Source organism: Salmo salar, chromosome ssa15 (assembly GCF_905237065.1).
Source record: "Salmo salar chromosome ssa15, Ssal_v3.1, whole genome shotgun sequence".
In the NCBI taxonomy this organism is placed as follows: Eukaryota; Metazoa; Chordata; class Actinopteri; order Salmoniformes; family Salmonidae; genus Salmo; species Salmo salar.
The window spans coordinates 103,949,092-103,958,400 of NC_059456.1; the positions used below are offsets into that span (position 1 = coordinate 103,949,092).

Consider the following 9,309-nt stretch of genomic DNA (forward strand, 5'->3'; position numbering starts at 1 on the left):
CTGACAAACTGTGCTCCTGTACTCTGCCCGGAGACAGGAGACGCGTCAATCCGCTTTCTGAATGCTTTAGAGAGCCAATGGAAGCCTTAGAAAGTGTCACATAACCCCACGGGCACTGTAGTTTTTACAGAGAAGCAAAGGGAGAACTACAAATTCGCAAACAGGCCACTTCCTGCATGGAATTTTCTCAGGTTTTTGCCTGCCATATGAGTTCTGTTATACTCACAGACACCATTCAAACAGTTATAGAAACTTCAGAGTGTTTTCTATCCAAATCTACTAATAACATGCATATTCTCGTTTCTGGGAAAGAGTAGTAACCAGTTTAAATCGGGTACGTTTTTTTATCCAGCCGTGAAAATACTGCCCCCTAGCCCAGATATGTTAAGGCCAGTGAAGCCAGAATCAAAATGTCTACCGAGTGCCTCAAGCTCTCCCAAGCCAGGCTGGCATCAATTTTTACATCAACAGCTCATGCAGACACACACTACAATTGGGGGTTTGGAAAGCATTAAGAGTCAAGAATTGACATGTTTGGGAAGCATCAAGAGACAAGGGTTGACAGGTTTGGGAAGCATCAAGAGACAAGAATTAACAGGTTTGGGAAGCATCAAGAGACAAGAATGAACAGGTTTGGAATAAGAATCCTGTTGGGCTCTCGTTTGGTAGCATCAAAGTGATACAACTGTTATATTACAGAGGGAAATCTCAATATACTGTTTATTAACTCCCGTAGAGTACCAACCTGCCTACGGAGGCTTCTTTCATGCATTCATCCATTAATTCATTCAGGCCTTTCTGAGGGAGACCTATGGAACCTATGCCTGGGGGCCTGGGAACAGCAGAAGGAGCAGGTTTATTCATTTTGTCCTGTCCTTAGGGTACTGTTCAACTCTGTACAGGAAAAACCTCCAACTTCCATAAAGACGTGTCAAAAGAGACAGACAGACAGACAGACAGACAGACAGACAGACAGACAGACAGACAGACAGACAGGGAGAGGGTAGAATGCCAGCCATAGAGATAAATATTTAATCTTAATCAGCTAAATTAACTTCATGTTGAACTTTGAGACATCTCAAATACAGATCTAACGTTCTCCTCCTTTCCCCCACTCCTCCATTCTTGTAATCTGGGAAGAACAGAATCAACCATAAAGAGTCAGCTGTTTTTATTGTTGTTACAGATAGAGAGAGGGATATCTGTAATCATACTTCGAAGGGGTGTACTCCCCGCTTTCCCTCCCCTCCTTAAAGAGAGCAAGCCAAGAAGCCCTACCAAAAGGTCAAGAAAGAGGAAGATGACTGGGTGGCCTTCTCAGCCAATGGAGAGCGGGAATCGAGTGTCTCGGTGTTGCTATGTTTACATGAGGAGGGCTGTTGATAATATAGAGTTGTAGTCTGTCTGGAGAGTTGACTGTGTGTGTGTGGGCTTCCCCTCTGCTCCACCATCCACTACCCTGGCTACCTTCCTGTATGGTCCTGTACTATGCTACGCTAAACTGACATTTTTGTTCCTGGTTCAGGTTCCTGAGATATCTGACTGATCTAACGAAACACTCATTTCTCAACTGAACAGAGGACAGTTTTAAAGACGGATATAAAGTATTTGAAAGAAGGATATAAAAGACTTGGAAGGTAAGAGTCCTGTGGTACCGTGTGGCTCAGTTGGTAGAGCATGGCACCAGCAATGCCATAGTTGCAAGTTCAATTCCCATGGGGGACCAGTATGAACAAACATGAAAATGTATGCACTCTGGATAAGAGTGTCTGCTTCAATGTAATATATATTTTTTAATTATTACAAAAATAAGATATACAAATCCTGTAGCATGCCTTCAAGCAGTCTAACCAAGTGCTGGTTCATAGGGTCCTGATTGTTGACCTATGCCCTGTTAGCGTGGCTTTGGACTGAGGGAGCGCTCAGGTAAGGTGTAACACTACCAAGTATTTCATCATCTGCTGCCTGGTTCCAGATCTGTTCGTGTTGGTTGTTGTCAGGCCAAACAGAACTGGGAACAGGCTAGAAGAAGAGTCCTGCCTTCTATCCACTCAGTGTTAACCAGGAGAGACAGGTAAGTAAGGGAGGTCTGAAGGTCACTATAGAGAGAGAGAGAGAGAGAGAGAGAGAGAGAGAGAGAGAGAGAGAGAGAGAGAGAGAGAGAGAGAGAGAGAGAGAGAGGTCACTGTGGTGGGTGGGAGAGAGAGAGAGAGAGAGAGAGAGAGAGAGAGAGAGAGAGAGAGAGGTCACTGTGGTGGGTGGGTGAGAGAGAGAGAGAGAGAGAGAGAGAGAGAGAGAGAGAGAGAGAGAGAGAGAGAGAGAGAGAGAGAGAGAGAGAGAGAGAGAGAGGTCACTGTGGTGGGTGGGTGAGAGAGAGAGAGAGAGAGAGAGAGAGAGAGAGAGAGAGAGGTCACTGTGGTGGGTGGGTGAGAGGGAGGTCAGGGGTCACTGTGGTGGGTGAGAGAGAGGGCCTTCAGGGTCTGCCAGCCCCAATAAAGCAACACCAGGAGACCTGTTATTAACTGTTATGACAAGCTCTACTACTGTTTAGTAGTAGAGGTTCAGCAGCATGTCATTGACTAGCAGCTCAGTCCTAATCCTTATTTTTTAGGAAAAGAAATAAGACATAAATCCCATGAACTCAAAATCAGAAACAGCACAGTTGGGATTAAAAGTCTTAACATGGTCAGAAAAAACATGACAAGGAGGGTAGGGAGAGTTTAAGGGCCTTTGTGTGTGTGTGTGTGTGTGTGTGTGTGTGTGTGTGTGTGTGTGTGTGTGTGTGTGTGTGTGTGTGTGTGTGTGTGTGTGTGTGTGTGTGTGTGTGTGTGTGTGTGTGTGTGTGTGCGTGTGCAATGTTGTGAGACTGTTTTGTGGGGTGGGGGGGTTCTAGCGAGGGGGTCTTTCAGCAGAATCCCTCTGGACCTAGTTTCAGAAAGCCTAAGATGTATTGCAAACAGAAGTAGGTCAAAGCAAGTGGGTCACTGGGGTGTCAGAATATGGGTGCCACTCAGTAGCTAAAAGAAATTAGCCGTCAAATGTCCCAATTACCAGTCACACAATCGCTGTCTTGACTTGGGAGTGCATTACCGCAAAAAACACGAGGTCACTAAATTTAACTAGGCAAGTCAGTTAAGAACAAACTCCTTATTTACCAGGGAACAGTGGGTTAACTGCCTTGTTCAGGAGCAGAACGACAGATATTTACATTGTCAGCTCGGGGATTCAATCAAGCAACCGTTCGGTTACTGGCCAAACATACTAACCACTAGGCTACCTGCCGCCCCGACAATGGCCAAAAGATTTGAGAATGACACAAATATTAATTTCCACAAAGTTTGCTGCTTCAGTGTCTTTAGATATTTTTTGTCAGATGTTACTATGAATACTGAAGTATAATTACAAGCATTTCATAAGTGTCAAAGGCTTTTATTGACAATTACATGAAGTTGATGCAAAGAGTCAATATTTGCAGTGTTGACCCTTCTTTTTCAAGACCTCTGCAATCCGCCCTGGCATGCTGTCAATTAACTTCTGGGCCACATCCTGACTGATGGCAGCCCATTCTTGCATAATCAATGCTTGGGTTTGTCAGAATTTGTGGGTTTTTGTTTGTCCACCCGCCTCTTGAGGATTGACCACAAGTTCTCAATGGGATTAAGGTCTGGGGAGTTTCCTGGCCATGGACCCAAAATATCGATGTTTTGTTCCCCGAGCCACTTAGTCATCACTTTTGTCTTATGGCAAGGTGCTCCATCATGCTGGAAAAGGCATTGTTCGTCACCAAACTGTTCCTGGATGGTTGGGAGAAGTTGCTCTCGGAGGATGTGTTGGTACCATTCTTTATTCATGGCTGTGTTCTTAGGCAAAATTGTGAGGGAGTCCACTCCCTTGTCTGAGAAGCAACCCCACACATGAATGGTCTCAGGATGCTTTACTGTTGGCATGACACTGGACTGATGGTAGCGCTCACCTTGTCTTCTCCGGACAAGCTTTTTTCCGGATGCCCCAAACAATCGGAATGGGGATTCATCAGAGAAAATGACTTTACCCCAGTCCTCAGCAGTCCCATCCCTGTACCTTTTGCAGAATATCAGTCTGTCCCTGATGTTTTTCCTGGACAGAAGTGGCTTCTTTGCTGCCCTTCTTGACACCAGGCCATCCTCCAAAAGTCTTTGCCTCACTGTGCATGCAGATGCACTCACACCTGCCTGCTGCCATTCCTGAGCAAGCTCTGTGCTGGTGGTGCCCCAATCCCGCAGCTGAATCAACTTTAGGAGACGGCCCTGGCGCTTGCTGGACTTTCTTGGGTGCCCTGAAGCCTTCTTCACAAAAATTTAACCGCTATCCTTGAAGTTCTTGATGATCCAATAAATGGTTGATTTAGGTGCAATCTTACTGGCAGCAATATTCTTGCCTTTGAAGCCCTTTTTGTGCAATGATGACGGCACGTGTTTCCTTGCAGGTAACCATGGTTGACAGAGGAAGAACAATTATTCCAAGCACCAACCTCCTTTTGAAGCTTCCAGTCTGTTATTCGAACTCAATCAGCATGACAGAGTGATCTCCAGCCCTGTCCTCGTCAACACTCACACCTGTATTAATGAGAGAATCACTGACATGATGTCAGATGGTCCTTTCGTGGCAGGGCTGAAATGCAGTGGAAATGTTTTTGGGGGGATTCAGTTCATTTGCATGGCAAAGAGGGACTTTGCAATTAATTACAATTCATCTGATCACTCTTTATAACATTCTGGAGTATATGCAAATTGCCATCATACAAACTGAGGCAGCAGACTTTGTGAAAATTAATATTTATGTCATTCTCAAAACTTTTTGCCACGACTGTGTATAGTGTGAGAGTCTCACACCTGACAATGTTTGATGTTTAGAATTCAGACAGCGAACAACATTTCTGGTACTACGGTAGTGCAGCCTAGTGAGCTGTAAAGCACCAGCCTGTTCCATGACCTCAGTGTTGGCAGGAAGGGAGTGGGCTGTCTGCCGTGTGTGACCTATCCCCTACATATCCTGAAAACATTAGCTCATACAAGTGAAGTGTAATGTCTCGGTCACTCTGTCTCTGTGTGGGTTTGGTTTACACAACCCAGAGAGACTCTATGACATTGAGGGGTGAAGAAGCTGTACGTGACAGCGATGCAAAGAGAACCACTTTGAGTAAGAGAGAGGGGAGATGAAATTAAATTAAAGTTTTTTATTTATTTTATTTCACCTTTATTTAAATAGGTCGGCTAGTTGAGAACAAGTTCGCATTTACAATTGCGACCTGGCCAAGATAAAGCAAAGCAGTTCGACAACATACAACAACAGAGTTACACATGGAGTAAAACAAACATACAGTCAATAATACAGTAGAAAAATAAGTCTATAAGTAACAGAGGCTTGAGGGTGTCACCATGTCTCTGACCCAAATGCTGGTTCAGGTTTTATTTATAAAAATTAAAAAAAGATAATAATAAATTGGGTTGGGGGGTTGAGGAAGGGAGAGGATTACTTAAGATACTGTTTGAATAAGGTTTCAGGTGTTTTCTGAAGATGGGTAAGGGACTCTGCTGTTCTAGCTTCAAGGGGGAAGCTGGTTCCACCATTGTGGTGCCAAGACAAAGAAGAGCTTGGACTGGGCTGAGCGGGAGCTGCCCTCCTTTAGGGGTGGGAGGGCCAAGAGACCTGAGGCGGCAGAACTGCGTGCTAGTGTTGGAGTGTAGGGTTTGAGCATAGCCTGAATGTAGAGAGGTGCTGTTCCTCTTGCTGTTCCGTATGTAAGTACGATGGTCTTATAGTGGATGCAAGCTTCGTCTGGAAGCCAGTGGAGTGTGCGGAGGAGCGGGGTGACATGAGACAACTTGGGAAGGTTGAAAACCAGACGAGCTACAGCGTTCTGGATAAATTGAAGGGGTTTGATGGCACAAGCGGGGAAGCCCAGCCAGAAGTGAGTTTCAGTAGTCCAGACGGGAGAGGACATGTGCCTGGATTAGGACTTGCACGGCTTATTGTGTGATTTAGGGTCGTACTCTATGGATCTTGTAGACCATGAACCTGCAGGAGCAAGTCACTGCTTTGATGTTTGCAGAAAACGACAGGATGTTGTCCAGGGTCAAGCCAAGGTTCTTTGCACTTTGGGAGGGCAACACTGTGGAGTTGTCAACCCGTGATGGAGAGGTCTTTGAGCGGGCAGGCCTTCCCCGGGAGGAAGAGCAGCTCCATCTTCTCAAGGTTGGGCTTGAGGTGATGGGCCGACATCCAAGTTGAGATATCTTTCAGGCATGCAGAGATGTGTGTCCTGACCTGGGTGTCAGAAAGGGGGAAGGAGAAAAGTAGTTAACTGTCATCCACATAGCAATGTTAGGCGAGACCATGTAAGGATATGACGGAGTCGAGTGACTTGGTGTATAAGAGTGGGTCTAGAACCGAGCCCTGGGGGACACCAGTAGTGAGAGTACGTGGTGCAGACATAGATCCTCTCCACATCACCTGGTAGGAGCGGCCTGCCAGGTAGGATGCAATACAAGAGAGCGCAGAGCCTGAAACACCCAGCCCTGAGATGGTGGAGAGGAGGATCTGATGGTTCACGGGGTCGAAGGCAGTGGATAGATCTAGGAGGATGAGAACAGAGGAGAGAGAGTCAGCTTTGGCAGAGCGGAGAGCCTCTGTGACACAGAGAAGAGCAATCTCAGTTGAGTGACCCGACTTAAAGCCTGACTGGTTAGGGTCAAGAAGTTGGTTCTGAGAGAGATAACAAGAGAGTTGATCAGAGAGAGAACGCTCAAGTGTTTTTTAAATAAATGAAAGAAGGGATACAGGTTTATAGTTTTGACGTTAGATGAGTCAAGTGTTGGCTTCTTGAGAAGGGGAGCAACTCAGGCCATTTTGAAGTCAGGGAGAAGGGAGGAGAGGATGGGGTTGAGTGGTTAGCTTGTCGGCTGTCCAGACCTCACTACTTACAGGATGTCATCTGGAGAGAGAGGGGAGAAAGAAGTCAAGGCGTAGGTTAGTTCTATGTGAGTGAGACCAGTGGACTCAATAGGCTGAGTGAATGAGGAGCGGATGTCGTCAACCTTCTTATCAAAGCGGTTGACAAAGTCAAGAGAGGGAGGAGGGAGGGGGGTGGAGGATTAAGGAGGGAGGAGAAGGTGGAAAAGAGTTACAAGCTTACCTAAGGTTACAGGCAGAAGCTTGACATTTAGGTAGAAGTGGCTTTAGCAGCAGATACAGAGAAAGATAAGGTAGAGAGGAGGGAGTGAAAGGATGATAGGTCCTCCGGAAGTTTAGTTTTCCTCCATTTTCGCTCAGCTGCCCGCAGCCCTGTTCTGTAAACTCGAAATGAGCCACTCATCCACGGAGTTGGAGGGTAGGCTGAGCCGGTCGGGAGGAAAGGGGACAGTGCAAGTCATAGGATGCGGAAAAGAAGGAGAGTAGGGTTGACGAGGCAGAATCAGGAGACAGGAGTGATAAAGATTTAGCAGAAGGGAGAGATGATAGATAGAATAGGAGAGAGTAGTGGGAGATGGAGTGCGAAGATTGCGACGACGCATGACAATCTGGGTAGGGGCTGAGTGGTTAGGGTTGGAGGAAAGGGAGACAGAAAAGGAAACAAACTAGTAAAGATGAGGTCAAGCGTATTGCCTACCTTGTGAGTTGGAGGGGATTAGAAAAGGATGAGGTCAAAAGAGGCAAGGAGGGGAAAGACAGAGTTGGAAAGAAATTAATCGAAGGCATACAGTACGTCAGGAGGTTGAAGTCGCCCAGTACAAAGAGCGGTGAGCCATCGTCAGGAAATGAGCTTATCTAGGTGTCAAGCTCATTGAGGAACTCTTCAAGAGCACCTGGTGGGCGATAGATGACAATAATGTTAAGCTTGAAAGAAACAAGTGACAATGACAGCATGGAATTCAAATGAGGAGGGACAGGTGAGAGAGGGAGAAAAGAGAAAATATCCACTTAGGAGAAATGAGTAGACTACCACCGCGATGACTCTCGGACTATGAGAGAAAAACGTAGTCAGATGAAGAAAGAGAAGCTGGACTAGCAGTGTTCTCTGGGCTGATCCATGTTTCCGTCAGGGCCAAAAAGTAAAGTGACTGAAGGGCAGCATAGGCTGAGATGAACTCTACGTTCTTGACCGCAGATCGGCAGTTCCAAACATTAACAGAGACCAGGATTTCCACATGGGGTTGTGCCGCGCAGGGTACACTAAATTAGAAGGGTTGCAACCAATGGGTGGGGAGCGTCTGTAAAGCCTACAGAGAGAGGAGCGAACACATATAGAAAACGCACACATGGTTGCCAAAGCATACGAAAGACCAAAAGGAGATCATCTGAAAATAACGAGGTAAGATACTCAAGTGAAAGAGCGAAGCCTTCCTCTCGGCAGAACCGTCTTGGTTTCGGCGAAGGTCTTAGTTTTGTACATGCATTTTTAATACAATTGAATTTTAATACAACATTGCCACAACTTGTGCAGGCCAGACACTATTGAGCAACAGGAAGAAGTCATTGCCAAGTAGTGCCTGTTTATCTGAGCATCCGACAGAAAACTAATATTTCTGAAAGGACTCATACATTAACGTCATTTAGCAGATGCTCTTATCCAGAGCGACTTACAGTAGTGTATGCATACATTTTTCTTTTTTTCCCCCCGTTCTGGTCCCCCATGGGAATCGAACCCACAACGCTGGCGTTGCAAACACCATGCTCTACCAACTGAGCCACACAAGGATACACAGAACCACTGTTATCTAGAGTAAACCATGTTCCGCTTTTCTTTTCTTTTTGCCGGAGGCCAGCTGGCTGATTCCAGATTTGGTCCAGACTCCAGAATTTAGGACACATTGTGTCATTTTTACACAACCAGCGTCAACAACAACACCCGAAGACAGAAAAACAAAAAAAATACAGATTTTTTTTTCCATCGCATCATCAACTACACTGACCCGAGATGGGTCACTGCACCTCTACACCTACTGTATGTTTCTAGTACAACTACACTGACCCGAGATGGGTCACTGCACCTCTACACCTACTGTATGTTTCTTGTACAACTACACTGACCCGAGATGGGTCACTGCACCACTACACCTACTGTATGTTTCTAGTACAACTACACTGACCCGAGATGGGTCACTGCACCTCTACACCTACTGTATGTTTCTAGTACAACTACACTGACCCAAGATGGGTCACTGCTCCACTACACCTACTGTATGTTTCTAGTACAACTACACTGACCCGAGATGGGTCACTGCACCTCTACACCTACTATATGTTTCTAGTACAACTACACTGACCCGA

At 46.0% G+C, this 9,309-nt stretch overlaps 1 long non-coding RNA gene across 1 annotated transcript in view; it reads left to right on the plus strand.

The window, feature by feature from the left end:
* Positions 1 to 1,167: 1,167 nt before the first annotated feature.
* The window catches only part of LOC123727376 (uncharacterized), a 16,015-nt gene continuing 7,873 nt past the window's right edge, over positions 1,168 to 9,309 (plus strand). The window contains exons 1-2 of the long non-coding RNA XR_006759371.1: positions 1,168 to 1,637; positions 1,976 to 2,074. This is a non-coding gene — a long non-coding RNA (uncharacterized lncRNA). The remainder of the gene's footprint in view (positions 1,638 to 1,975; positions 2,075 to 9,309) is intronic.